This window comes from Schistocerca cancellata, chromosome 2 (genome assembly GCF_023864275.1).
Source record: "Schistocerca cancellata isolate TAMUIC-IGC-003103 chromosome 2, iqSchCanc2.1, whole genome shotgun sequence".
Lineage (NCBI taxonomy): Eukaryota > Metazoa > Arthropoda > Insecta > Orthoptera > Acrididae > Schistocerca > Schistocerca cancellata.
This window is the reverse complement of record NC_064627.1, coordinates 458,413,071-458,427,999: the sequence shown is the minus strand read 5'-3', so window position 1 is coordinate 458,427,999 and position 14,929 is coordinate 458,413,071. Positions and strand designations below refer to the sequence as shown.

Here is a 14,929-nt window from a genome sequence, read left to right as displayed (position 1 = left end):
CTAATTTACGTTTTTTCATATAATTCAATAATTGTCACCTTGTACGTAAGCGTCACGTTGCAAAAAACGTAACCAAAATTGACTTTGGTGCTACTATCAAGTAGTGCAGGTACTTGGGGGGACTTTACACGAATATTCGTATTGCAAATAAAAACATATTATTGCAGTTACTGTTTCGCTAACTTGTAATCTCTATAGATGAGTTCTAATTCTTCTACCTGATAGTAAGGCGTTCCTCCGCCCTCCAGGAAAGTTAAATTTTTGGATCAAGTCGGCACCGGTGGTTTATAGCGATAGATGTGTATTAAATAGGCAAATAACTATAATTTGCTACCACGCTGGCACAAGTGTGCGTGGCGATGGGTGACCAACGTGAAGCGGCGGGCAGAGGTGTGGGGCGAGGAACTGTGTGTGTGTGTGTGTGTGTGTGTGTGTGTGTGTGTGTACAGTATACAAGAGATAAGATGAGCTTCGTTCCGATGTTGTGATCGGCACATAACGCGTTTGGTTTACGGCTGCCAGCAACCTCAGGTATCTTGTAGTATGCTGACGTCTCGTTTTATGTGTCTCGACGAGAAATCAAGAATGTTCTCTGAGCAGCTACAGTATAACTGTTTGAAGGTTGTGACTGGCAGCAGCAGTTGATAACGTGACATCACAGCCACGAAAACTACCGACTTATGCCGATACGTATCTAGCAGAACTAGGGAGCAAAGTGACACTGCCACGGGAACTGGGGGTAGCACATTTTGCTTTTGTTAAATCTTGTGGTTTCATTGTTTTGATTGTAAAAAATTACGTTTTAAGAACATAAATTTCAGAACAGTATATAAAATGACTTCTCATCGTAAATTTTATCGCAAGTTTCCAAAAATCGAAACTTATTGATGTTTGTGGCCGGGTGTGGGTAGTGCAGGGTGCGTACCGGCACCTAAAATTTTAGAAATGAAGCACTGGTACAGCGTACTCACAGAAGCCTTCAGCTGCAGACAGTTGATTGATTGACCGGTGTGCACTGTCCTCGCGTTTCTGTTTCTTTGTCAAGTCCAATAAATGGACTAGTTCGTGCGCCATGTATGAGTACAGATGAGCCAAATTTTATATTACGCTTTTAATAGCGTAAAGTTTACGTAAATGGTATGCTGTGATTCGTTTTTGAACACGTTTTGAGGAGAAGTAGATACGTAGATTACCGAGTAAAAAAAAGGTGCTTTTTAAAAAGAACCTACTGCTGTTCATATCTTCGCATCGAACGAAGTTACAAGAAAGATACTCATGCTGGTTTACATTTTGCTTCTGGACAAAAAGTTATTTGTGATAGTCAAGATAAATAGGACATACTGTGAATCACTGAGATAATACGCACATTATTCATCCAAAGATAGAGGGAGAATGAGATTCAACACTTTGCGTTCCACAGTACTTGCGCCATACATATTTGGAGTATGAGTCACGCAACGGGACTGAAAATGACAGCCTCCGCAAATCAGAAGGCGGAGATTGGTGGTCGGAGCTCACGTATGCGTACAAGAGGTGTGGGTACGGCCGCCGGTGAGTCACGGCGGTCGGACAGGACGACTATTTCGCTGGCTTCCTGCGAAGTGCGGACCGCTTTACGTAACGCTCCAGAGGCGGCGGCGAGTACGACTCCGCGGTCCGGGGAAACCGGCCATCGGTTACCAGCTTTCTCTCCGCCGGCGGTCGCAGGGTGGATAGAGTTACTGATCAGCAGCCGAGCCGCTGCAGAGGCCACAGCGTGCCGAGATCAGCTCTGTAGCTGCAGACGCTGACTAAATAACAGGAAGTGGCTATAGGCGTGATCCGTACCTTCTTCTAGTGACAATCATCGATTGGTGTAAAGCTGAAGTGAAAAGTGTGCTAGACTCCAAACCACAGGCGTGAGATATACGGGGAAAATCTAACGGCCCCGCTGCGAACCTCTTTTATCGCATCCCCTACGTATGTCTGGAAATTGTTTTCAAAGAAGGAATTCGATGTTAGAGAAGGAGGAGAATTGGAATGTTTTGCTGACGCCGAGGTCATCTGAGACCGTGCAATGAATCGGCGGATGATAATGGGGGTAATAACTGCCGATGATCACGTCGAGAGTACTGTGTGAGGTCACAGCAGAGGTAAGGAACGATACGGCGTAGAAACTGCCAGAGGTTAGTCGCAAACTATGCACACACTATTAACGACAAGAGTGTTTGTTGCACGGCATCTGCCTTCGAAAAGAGCTGCCAGATTTCGTGCTGAAGTAAAAATAAAGTTTTATTTTAAACACTGTGAAATGTCGGCTATAAAATAACATTTCCTACCGCCAGTAGCGAGTTTCATTTATTTATGTTCTGCACAACAAGTTTCGGCAAACGATTCCTATTAGCAAGTGCGAACTCAGTGTGCTCTGACACGAGCTGCTGTATTATTCTGGTGCTTTACTCTGATATAAACGCGTGCAATTTTGTTGACAGTTTCGGAACACACTTCTACTTACGGACTTCTCGTTGTCCTCTTCTGTAGAAACTCATGCGTATTACACACCACTTGCACAGCTGATAGTTCACAGCACACCTTAACAAAAAATGGTTCAAATGGCTCTGAGCACTATGGGACTAAACTTCTGAGGTCATCAGTCCCCTAGAACTTAGAACTACTTAAACCTAACTAACCTAAGGACGTCACACACATCCATGCCCGAGGCAGGATTCGAACCTGCGACCATAGCGGTCGCGCGGTTCCAGACTGTAGCGCCTAGAACCGCTCGGCCACTCAGGCCGGCGCACACCTTAACAAATGTACTGTGGACTGTGAAGTGTGTACAACACCTGTAAGTTTCTTCATAAGAGGGAAACAAGAAGTCTGGACGCAGAAATAGCTTTCGAACCCGCCATTAACTGTAGGAAAAGAGCCTTCGGTAATTACAAACTGCTCGTTCAAAATGGTTCAAATGGCTCTGAGCACTATGGGACTTAACATCTGTGGTCATCAGTCCCCTAGAACTTAGAACTACTTAAACCTAACTAACCTAAGGACATCACACACACCCATGCCCACGGCAGGATTCGAACCTGCGACCGTAGCGGTCGCGCGGTTCCGGACTGAGCGCCTAGAACCGCTAGACCACCGCGGCCGGCCAAACTGCTCGTGTTTATATCACAGAAACGGCAACACGATTATACAGCAGCTCACAACTTAGTAGACAAAAAATGCATTTTGTGACGTCATAATTTTTTCATTTTATTTATATTTTACATCATTTTGTTTTCCAAATATGATAGGAAATAGAATATTAATAATACGTAATATTTTCAAAAACCTTTTTTTCTCAATTTTGCACGACGACAGACAATCCTCACCAAATATGACTCAGCAGATCCTTTGATTTAATTCTGCTGACAGGTGAGATTAACTATACAATACCTGCATCACAGCAACATCAGCCGTCCTTAGATTATTATCTTCTACACCACAAAAGCGACTTAAACGTGTATAGTTTACTTCGACAGTGGGTCTCGGTGATAATCAGGAAATAATAGTAAGTTACTCTTTCAGCTTTTTGTTTTATTTATAATGGCTTCGTGTTGTGTTTTCCATACATATAAATGTACCTCAAAGCCCAATTCCTGAGTCAACAATCCAACCCATTTTTTTGTACAATAAGAGCAATCACAAGAGCAGGAAGAATTCATAGCACACTAGCTCCTCCCCGCCAAGAAGAGAAACGACAAAACTCAGAAAAACTCCTAAAACAAACGCTGTGAGATGGACTCGAACCAGCGATATACTATCTTGGACGACGAGACGAGGAATCGTATGCAGAAATACAAAAATTCATTAATAAGAACAAAAATAATTTTTCACTAAAAAGTCTAAAAATTTGTAGAAAACTGAATGGATAAGACTACTTGGTAATGGGTATTAATTCCGGATAGGCGTCGCCCAGAAAAGAAATAAAGAAAAATTGTGACTGGCAGCAGCAAATGTTATCTTATAACGAACGAAAATAAAAGTAAACAGACTCTGGTGACTCACCGACAGCACAGCACAGCCTACCACATTTTGGAATTTTCTTGCTACGTTTAGGGGAAACCTGCCTGTTTTCGACGCTGCTGCCGCGGCACAGGCACACGGCTACCTGCTGCGTCCGGCGTCCAGGGTCAAGCGACCCTTTCTTTTGTGGAGATAAATGTTCTTCTGGTCAACAAAGCGGCGGGCTGTGACTTATGTGGACCGCCTCCTTCCTTCCTCCTTTTTGTTATAGACTTTCAGCCAAGCAGCATTTCTGTATTGTGAGAATCCGCAGCACAGGGGTTCGCTGGTTTGCAGGGCCAGTGTGAGAAATCTCGGCGAGACCCACATGGCCTTGAGTGGCTGGGCAGGTAAAGCGAAGGCCAGATGTTGAGCAGTTTGCGTTGTAACGTAGTGAAAAATACTACCTTCCGGAATGACGGAAGTAACCAGTAATTACTGGTACGTTTACCGTGGCAAGACTAGCACTCGCCGAGTAACGGGGACCTCTTGGACGTAGCAAAATCATATTATATATACACTCCTGGAAATGGAAAAAAGAACACATTGACACCGGTGTGTCAGACCCACCATACTTGCTCTGGACACTGCGAGAGGGCTGTACAAGCAATGATCACACGCACGGCACAGCGGACACACCAGGAACCGCGGTGTTGGCCGTCGAATGGCGCTAGCTGCGCAGCATTTGTGCACCGCCGCCGTCAGTGTCAGCCAGTTTGCCGTGGCATACGGATCTCCATCGCAGTCTTTAACACTGGTAGCATGCCGCGACAGCGTGGACGTGAACCGTATGTGCAGTTGACGGACTTTGAGCGAGGGCGTATAGTGGGCATGCGGGAGGCCGGGTGGACGTACTGCCGAATTGCTCAACACGTGGGGCGTGAGGTCTCCACAGTACATCGATGTTGTCACCAGTGGTCGACGGAAGGTGCACGTGCCCGTCGACCTGGGACCGGACCGCAGCGACGCACGGATGCACGCCAAGACCGTAGGATCCTACGCAGTGCCGTAGGGGACCGCACCGCCACTTCCCAGCAAATTAGGGACACTGTTGCTCCTGGGGTATCGGCGAGGACCATTCGCAACCGTCTCCATGAAGCTGGGCTACGGTCCCGCACACCGTTAGGCCGTCTTCCGCTCACGCCCCAACATCGTGCAGCCCGCCTCCAGTGGTGTCGCGACAGGCGTGAATGGAGGGACGAATGGAGACGTGTCGTCTTCAGCGATGAGAGTCGCTTCTGCCTTGGTGCCAATGATGGTCGTATGCGTGTTTGGCGCCGTGCAGGTGAGCGCCACAATCAGGACTGCATACGACCGAGGCACACAGGGCCAACACCCGGCATCATGGTGTGGGGAGCGATCTCCTACACTGGCCGTACACCACTGGTGATCGTCGAGGGGACACTGAATAGTGCACGGTACATCCAAACCGTCATCGAACCCATCGTTCTACCATTCCTAGACCGGCAAGGGAACTTGCTGTTCCAACAGGACAATGCACGTCCGCATGTATCCCGTGCCACCCAACGTGCTCTAGAAGGTGTAAGTCAACTACCCTTGCCAGCAAGATCTCCGGATCTGTCCCCCATTGAGCATGTTTGGGACTGGATGAAGCGTCGTCTCACGCGGTCTGCACGTCCAGCACGAACGCTGGTCCAACTGAGGCGCCAGGTGGAAATGGCATGGCAAGCCGTTCCACAGGACTACATCCAGCATCTCTACGATCGTCTCCATGGGCGAATAGCAGCCTGCATTGCTGCGAAAGGTGGATATACACTGTACTAGTGCCGACATTGTGCATGCTCTGTTGCCTGTGTCTATGTGCCTGTGGTTCTGTCAGTGTGATCATGTGATGTATCTGACCCCAGGAATGTGTCAATAAAGTTTCCCCTTCCTGGGACAATGAATTCACGGTGTTCTTATTTCAATTTCCAGGAGTGTATATATATATAGTACTCGAGCAAACGTACTCGAATGCGTTACAGTTTCTGTGTCAAATCCCAGTGGGAGTTGTCTTGCCACAATTGGATCTCACATACGGAGACGTTGACCTTACACTTAGCCAACAAACGCATGATATACTCCCTCACACTTTCACTTTCATTCCTTACTCCGCGGACGATCGGAGGCGCATTTCTGCCGGCCGCGTCGAATGGAAGGAAGAGAGATGACCATTTAAACGTCCCTTCGACGAGAGAGATGGAATTAAATCGGACGTGCTACAGACGAGTCTCAGTACAGGGGCGCTGCAGCAGACACGCTTGTTTCGAGTAGTGAATTGAGGCACGAAATTCGATAGCGTAAAAGTGGCTTTAAGGGGGGTAGAACGTCAAACGGGCCAACTTGGTGCAGGAGAGGCACCACAGGACATTTTTTCCACTGTCTATACTTTTACAAGTAAATTTGTAAAACTTTGTCAGCATGACCAGGAAGGATTCAGGATCCACACTCATAGCAGCGGAAGTTCAAAAACATAACAAAATATTTTTTTTACATGTGAAATTTCATCATTTTTTCACTTACTATTGGCTTCATTTGTTGCTATAGGTACACTTTTCTTCATAAGTAAGAGAGGCTGTTCGATGACTTTTGCGCAGTATACAAACCATACTTACAGGTGTCTGAAACTCTAGAATCTATTTAATTTATAAAAAATGAATGAGCTGTCTATTTTAAGCTTTATGTTCAGAAAAAAATCAAATTTTGTAATTAATTATCTCAATTTTTACCATAGTTTTTAATAGACTTGAAAATTCTAGAGTTTCATACACCTGTAAGTATGGTTTGTATGCTGTGCAAAACTCATCAAAGAATCTCTCTTACTTGTGAAGAAAAATGTACGTATAGCAACAAATGCAGCCAACAGTAAGTGAGAAAATGATGAACTTTCATATCTAAAATAAAATTATTTTGTTATGTTGTTGAACTTCCACTGTTAAGAGTGTGAATCTTGAATCCTTCCTGATCGTGCTGACAAAGCTTTATGAATTTATTTGTAAAAGTATAGGCACTGGGAATTAAAATGTCCTGTGGTGCCTCTCCTGCTCCAAGTCGGCCCATTTGACGCCCTACCCCCCTCTTAAGCACTTGGCCACCTCGGTCGGTCGGAACGTCAAATTGAACAACCGGAGTCGAAGATAATACCGCTATGAAAGACGGAAATTAGCGCAAAATATTGAACTCAGTACTAATGGCAGAAAAGCGAGCTTCTTCAATTAAAGGAGTTTTTAGTACCTCTTCAGCTTTTATTCCTTTAAGGCACTGAACCTTAAACGACCAGGAACTCCAGCTGAACCTGCGTGCTTGACCCCATTGGGTACCGCTCGCAAATTTCCGTGTCGGCCGGAAGTAGGCGGATGTTTACGGCGAACGAGGTGCCACACTGTACAGGCGTACCGTTAGGGGGCTCCGTGTCGCCCCGCCTGCAGTGGGTCTGCGCAGTGCTGCAGGCGCCCACCCTGTAACTGCGCGCCGCGCTCCGATTCCCGTAAGCTCGCGGGCAGCGCTGGCTGGCTGGGCGGGCGCAGCCGTTTGTAGGCCGCCGTCGCCGCTGATCCCGCAAACCGGACACGCGTCTCCCCGTGTCGCGCGCGCGCGGGCGGTCCTCTCCTTCCTACCGGCGTGACTCACCGACCGCACTGCAGTGCCCATTGTTCCGGTGGCTATTCTTACAGCCAACGTAGCTTATACTGACTTCTCTTCTCCAATGAATGACTCATCTAGTCGCTGCTAAAAAAGAAAATGCCCACTGGTCTTCCTTCGTCTTCCCCCCTTTCTCTCCCATTTTTTTTAAGGAGGTGGGGGAGGGCGGGGAAGGTAGAGCGATCAGGGGTCGTAACCAGAGGCCTGGTCGCAGTGTCCCTCTCGTCCGTCAAGGAATCAGGGATGGGAAGGGGAAATCTTTTGTGGGAATTATTATTGATTTCTTTATTTTTATTTACTGTTTTTAATACATCGTGCTCTGAGAAAAAGAAAACAATATCTCGGCACGTTACTACACCGAGGTAATGTATATGGGGAAAACGAAAAAAAAGTGCTTCATACAGGATGCAGAAGGGTGTGTCGCTACTCTCCTTACGCTTCATCATCCAGGTACGTCTTCACGTATATCATGTTGTTCCACCGAGAATCGAACTTAGTCATGTCAGCTCACTCAATGGGTATCTTCTCCTACCTGTTGATGATCCAGCTGCGTGGAGGGTCGCGTAGGGCACTCCCTAAGTAATTAGAAAAATACTGTCTGTATTTTGGGTTCCGTACGATCTTGCAATGACGTTCTTGTAGGTAGTTCCAAAAGTCTAATACATCTTTAGGTCCATCGTGAAATAAGTAGTGTACCGCATGCGCACGGATCCACGTGACAGCGTTGGTCTTGGCGCGCGGGAAATACTGTTGATCCGGAAATAGTAGAAACCGGGGTGTAATGTGTTCCGGAGTCACTCGTAGAAAATACGACAAAATTTGTCGCGCCAAGCGCCATACGTCTTCTGCCGTGCCACATGTGAGACGGTGTTCGTCCGTGTCTGGTATCCCGCAGTCTACGCAGAGAGGCGATTCCGCCATGTTTATCTTGTGGAGGCGTGATCGGGTGATCTGTTTACCATTGACTGTGATGTACCATGTGGATCGGACGGCTGTGTCCAGTGGAATCGCGTGAATCGTCTTCCACACCACCTTCCAATTAACCTGAGGGCTTTTGGTCTCCACGATGTTTGGTGGGCGCCTCTGCTGTAGGACATGATATATATCCCGCGCCGACGCCTGTTTCGTCGGTGGTACTGCGATACGGACATAGCTGTGTTCAATGTAAAAGTTCCCGAAGTAGTAGCCCATTCGGCGAAGTCTTCTCTGCTTGCCCTGTTCCCCCCTGACAACAGAGCCGGGAAATGAATGTGTTTTGGAAAAGAGTTCTGCCTGGAGCAAGCATTATTTTTCTGCTCTTTCACTCGCACTAGTTTCATGGAAGTTTCACCGTCATCAGTGGTTTTATTTGCTTTCTAAGTAGCACATACTGGTGTTCATGTAGGTCTCTGCCGTCTTCATTACAGCTAATATTCTGCTGCCGTCTGTCATCTGCAATTTTTGGTAGCTTGGACTTTGTCATAACTATGTGAAAAGTGTACTCTCAAGCGCGTTGTCACTGCACACGAAATATTCAGCTGCGCCGGCCGTTGTGGCCGAGTGGTTCTAGGCGCTTCAGTCTGGAACCGAGCGACCGCTACGGTCGCAGGTTCGAATCCTGCCTCGGGCATGGACGTGTGTGATGTCCTTAGGTTAGTTAGGTTTAAGTAGTTCTAAATTCTAGGGGACTGATGACCTCAGATGTTAAGTCCCATAGTGCTCAGAGCCATTTGATTTTATCAGCTGCGAGACCGAACCTCGGCATGAATTCCTTGAAATGAGACTTTGGACCATCAGCTTTATATGATTTCCGACTGTACTACAGCAAACAGAAGAGAATTTATTAATGGTCATTTAACGATAAATAGAAGGTGTTTTAAACTCTTTCTGTGAAACGTTTAGGGTGATAAACCAGCCATCTGGAACAAATTTTGTAACAGAGGAAATGTTCACTAACGCTTCCTAGCGACACTACGTGTCCTTCAGTACTCGCCGGACCTGAGAGGACGAGATTTCACCAAACTAGCAGCGTCTACCAACCAGGTGTGCTGTGTACTACCTATCCCAGTGAATTGATAAGAGTCGTTTTCAACAAGACAATCTTAAGAATTCCTCTAAAGTGGCGACCAATGTTTCAGAAGTGAATCAGTAACTTTAATTTTGCTCGCCCTAGCCCTTTTCACTTAGAGCAGATGACCAGACTGTAGGCAAAACCCATTACATACGCATGCGACAGACTGCCTACACCATGCCGTCTCGCAGGGGCATAACCCATACAAAAGGACGCTCAGAGTAGCCAGGAAGCATAGGCACACCTTTTTTCTTTGACTTGATGTGTTCCTCATGACGTGCTCTTACCCCGAGATGTTTGATCAAACACTTTCAATACACTATATACATGTCTCGTACTTAAACCGATGACATTATTTTATACGTGACAGTATAAAAATTCCGTGGTTGAATGAGAACAGAACAATGAGAAAACTATGGTTGCTAGCTTCAATTTCTCTGAATGAACTATTATTTTATTCGGAACTTCATTGGCATTTAGTCTCACACGTAAACACGGCCAGCAAATCGTTTCCTGTTATCTCAGTTAAATTCTGTTAAGTTGCCTCCTCAAGAAAGCCTTAGCCCATCAACTAGTTTTCGGCGACGAAACTGTGACTATCTCCACTGTTTTCTCATTGTAACATTTGATGTTTAAATCGCGTTTTAGAAACGACCGTGACGATGCTGTGTAAGAAACACTGCAAATTAAATTGTGTGTCTGTCCGTAAATGCCAGAGTAAACGGGTTTTCTGGTCGGAAGACAAAGTCATTTAATCTCCAGTCGGCCTATTTCCAGAACTAGTTAACCATTAAGGTGTTCAAACAGACATCGAGGTACTTTACATGTTAACAAGTGTGGGAAGAAAACGAAATTTATAATAAAATGTAGTATCGACATTTAGTGTCTGCAGGAAATTGACAACCTCATCCAACGAGATTATTCTGCACATTCTATGAATTCGAAGATCAGCCTTAGCAAAGGGTAAAGTCCTAGGGTTCTACCGTTACCGGTTTTGAATGTGATGGTTGGCGAAACTCATGTCTATCTCGGGAGAAAGTAACTTAGTTCTGTGTTTTTCGGCAAATCTTGTCTATATTTCGGTCGGACCAGCTTATCAGTTCTCGATTCAGAAAGTTGCCGAGCGTACACAGATTTCGAGAAATTCCCGTCTGAAGGACAGGAACCAACCGGACTGCCGCTGTACACGCTCTTATTTCGCGGGTTCCTTCCCGTCTTCCTGTTCTGTCAGTGGTGTCTCATGTAGTGGTGCTTCTAGTAGAAACTGTCCCAGTATTAATATGCAGGTAACTGCGCGAAAATTTAATCAAGACGATGGGACGAACAATAACAGTATAATATCTTAGCGACTGCATCGATTATCGCAATCTGGGATCGTTAAGTTTATTGGTTCAAATGGCTCTGAGCACTATGCGACTTAACTTATGAGGCCAACAGTCGCCTAGAACTTAGAACTAATTAAACCTAACTAACCTACGGACATCAAACACATCCATGCCCGAGGCAGGATTCGAACCTGCAATCGTAGCGGTCGCTCGGCTCCAGACTGCAGCGCCTAGAACCGCACGGCCACTCCGACCGGCTAAGTTTATTGTCTAAGTTCGAAAATGATGAAATGGTGCTAATAACCAGACTCAATTTTAACATTACAACGAGATTATTTGTACTTCACGAACGAACAATAGCAACGCATTCCTTTTCGTAACTTTCCTCTATTAGTTCCGTTACTTAATTTTCGTGTTTTGTAGCCTCATTGACCGGCGAAGCGGATTATAAGATGACGTGATTCTGTAGTGTTGCTGGTCGTATAAATCCACTGTACAAATAATTGTTTTACGAGAACTTTGTGTTTTAAATATCTTACCAGTATTCTTCAGGAAGCTGTTGGAGCCGACGGCATGCGCTGAAAAAGAAAAGAACACACCAATAAGCACTTGAATAATACAATGTACAAAATGGTTCAAATGGCTCTGAGCACTCCCCTACAACTTAGGACCACTTAAACCTAACTAACCTAAGGACATCACAAACATCCGTGCCCGAGGCAGAATTCGAACCTGCGACCGTAGCGGTCGTGCGGTTCCAGATTGAAGCGCCTAGAACCGTTCGGCCACAACGGCCGGCAATACAATGTAAGATAAAAATGAAAATTGAAATTGTTAAAACATAGTGTCGGTCAAAGTAATTAAGCTCCATTACATTACAGATTATATAAATGTCGTTTTTAATTATTAAATGTCGTCAACAGGTATGGTTACCAAATTATTTTTAATGAAAAAGGCGAGTCACTCTTTTCTGTTCTGGCCATTCTCTTTCAGGCCTCACAACACAGTATTCAAGAGGACAGAACGTCCATCAAGTTAACAGAAACGTTTTGTAGTCTCACTGGTTCTGTAATGTTTGCAGAGAAATACGCCATTCAAAATCTATGTTACCAGAAATCCATATACGCTACGTGATCAAAAGTATCCGTACACACATCAGTGGCCATTTACATAGGCTATAGCCAGCCTTCGACTTTATGATGTCTTATACTCTGCAAGGAACACTTTCAGTGAGGTGTCTGAATGCGAGTTTCTGATTAGCCAGAATTAAAGAAATTAGAGAAGTTGGACGCAGGCGTCTGGAGCGAGATACATGTTCTAACACATCCCAAATGTTTTCCATAGAGTTCAGATAAGAGCTCTTGGGAGCCCAGCCCATTTCAGGAATGTTGTCAATAAACTATTGCCTCACAAAGCATTCCGTCTTCAGGACACAAGTGGCCCGTCGGGCCATCCTACCGCCGTGTCATCCTCAGATGAGGATGCGGATAGGAGGGGCATGTGGTCAGCACACCGCTCTCCCAGTCATTATGATGGTTTTGTTTGACCGGAGCCGCTACTATTCGGTAGAGTAGCTCCTCAATTGGCATCACGAGGCTGAGTGCACCCCTGATGCCTCACAGAAAATACTTTGTGATTGGGTGCACTGCCACTGTGATACAATCATTGTCTCTGAACTGTTTCCCCTATCGCACGCTGTTCACTATGCTGTAAAATGTGTTTGTACCCTTTCGTGTTTAGCGTTTTCTTAATCGCAGTAAGGGGATAGCACCATAACCACGAAAAAAAACCATATCGTAACACTACCTCCTTCAGTGTTGGTACTACAAATGACAGCAGGTAACGTAGTGCATGCGTTCCCCGAACTCAGACCCTTCCATTGTATTGCCACAGTCCTGAGACTGGCTTGATGCAGCTCTCCATGCTAATCTATCATGTGCAAGCTGCTTCATCTCCCAGTAAGTACTGCAGCCTACATCCTTCTGAATCTGCTTAGTGTATTCATCTCTTGGTCTCCCTCTACGACTTTTACCCTCCACGCTGCCCTCCAATACTAAATTGGTGATCCCTTGATGCCTCTGATTAATCACACCAAATCACTCGTTTTCAGTCATCCACAGTCCAGTGCCGTCGCTTTTTACACCACCTCAAGCTTCGCTTAGCTCTGGCTGCAGAAATGCATGGTTTATGAGGACTGTTCAACCACTGTACGCCATTCTTCTTAAGTCCCTCCTGTGCCAGCTGGACTGGTGGTAGCATTTTGGAATTCACGAGTGAATCTTTGTGCTGATGTAAAGTGATTCTATACGGCCACCGTCAGTAATGTTCGACGGTCCCTGTCCACCAAAATATGCGGTCAGCCTGGCCTCGGTTTTGCCGTGGTTGTTCCCTCCCGTTTACAGTTCACAATCACATCACCAGTAGTCGACTTGGTCAGCTTTGACAGGATTGAAATCTTCGTGAGAGATTTGTTACTCTGGTGACATCTAACGACTGGTCCACGTTACTGACTCTGCTGAGCGACCAATCCTGTTATTACTGCTTCTGTGCTGACAAAGCAAGTCTCCCCACCCCCTTTCAAGAGGTAGGTCAGCCTCTCGTGGCATCTAGTGCTCGATTCCGCATTAGATAGGGGTGTGTCCCCAGATGCCTTTGATTAGACAGTGCATCCATCCCACCGTCCAGCAACTTTTGCCTACGCCCTATACGATCATAAAGCTTCGTACTCATCTCACGAGGCATCGCTACAAGCTGCCTTTTGAATGAGGCGCGCGTTGGTAACCGCTGAGCATGGCAAGCGGACGTGAGCGGTGTGTGTATGGAGCCATCGCGGCTGCACGGCGGCTGCACAAGGCGGATGCGCCAGCCCGCAAGTGGTCGGCAGCCGCAGCGTGGCTCGGCTCCTCTACCAGTCGCCTTGACCTTCGGCGCTGAGGCTCTCCGGTTGACGTAAGCAATGCATGCACACGGCGGCAGCGCGCACCTGTGAAAAACTTCCCTGCTGTACACTGTACGGGGACGCGTTTTGCGATGCTGAGGGTTACGTCGCTCTGCAATTAGTGTAGCGCATCAAGGCCTTTGAAGAAACAGGGCCTCTCACTCGCTAAAACTAAATATGCAGAGTAACAAAATCATTTTGAACAGAAAAATTCCTTACGTAGTTACTTTTTGACTTTATTTACACAGCTCAAGCGGTTCCGGCCTCAGTGAGCCATTGTAATAGTAATTTCTGCTGTTAATTCACACACTACTGGCCATTAAAATTGCTACACCACGAAGATGACGTGTTACAGACGCGAAATTTAACCGACAGGAAGAAGATGCTGTGATATCGAAATGATTAGCTTTTCAGAGCATTCACACAAGGATAGCGCCGGTGGCGACACCTACAACGTGCTGACATAACGATAGTTTCCAACCGATTTCTCATACACAAACAGCAGTTGACAGGCGTTGCCTGGTGAAACGTTGTTGTGATGCCTCGTGTAACGAGGAGAAATGCGTACCATCACGTTTCCGACTTTGATAAAGGTCGGATTGTAGCCTATCGCGATTGCGGTTTATCGTATGGCGACACTGCTGCTCGCGTTGGTCGAGATCCAATGACTGTTAGCAGAATATGGAATCGGTGGGTTCAGCAGGGTAATACGGAACGCCGTACTGGATCCCAACGGCCTCGTATTACTAGCAGTCGAGATGACACATCTTATCCACATGGCTGTAACGGATCGTGCAGCCACGTCTCGATCCCTGAGTGAACAGTTGCGGACGTTTGCAAGGCAGTAACCATCTGCACGAACAGTTCGACGACATTTGCAGCAGCATGGACTATCAGCTCGGAGACCATGGCTGCGTTACCCTTGACGCTGCTTCACAGACAGGA

The 14,929-nt window shown here is 46.3% G+C and overlaps 1 long non-coding RNA gene across 1 annotated transcript in view; it reads right to left on the bottom strand.

Moving 5' to 3' along the window:
* The window catches only part of LOC126146181 (uncharacterized), a 163,557-nt gene that overhangs the window by 107,143 nt on the left and 41,485 nt on the right, over positions 1-14,929 (bottom strand). The window contains exon 2 of the long non-coding RNA XR_007529768.1: positions 11,586-11,624. This is a non-coding gene — a long non-coding RNA (uncharacterized LOC126146181). The remainder of the gene's footprint in view (positions 1-11,585; positions 11,625-14,929) is intronic.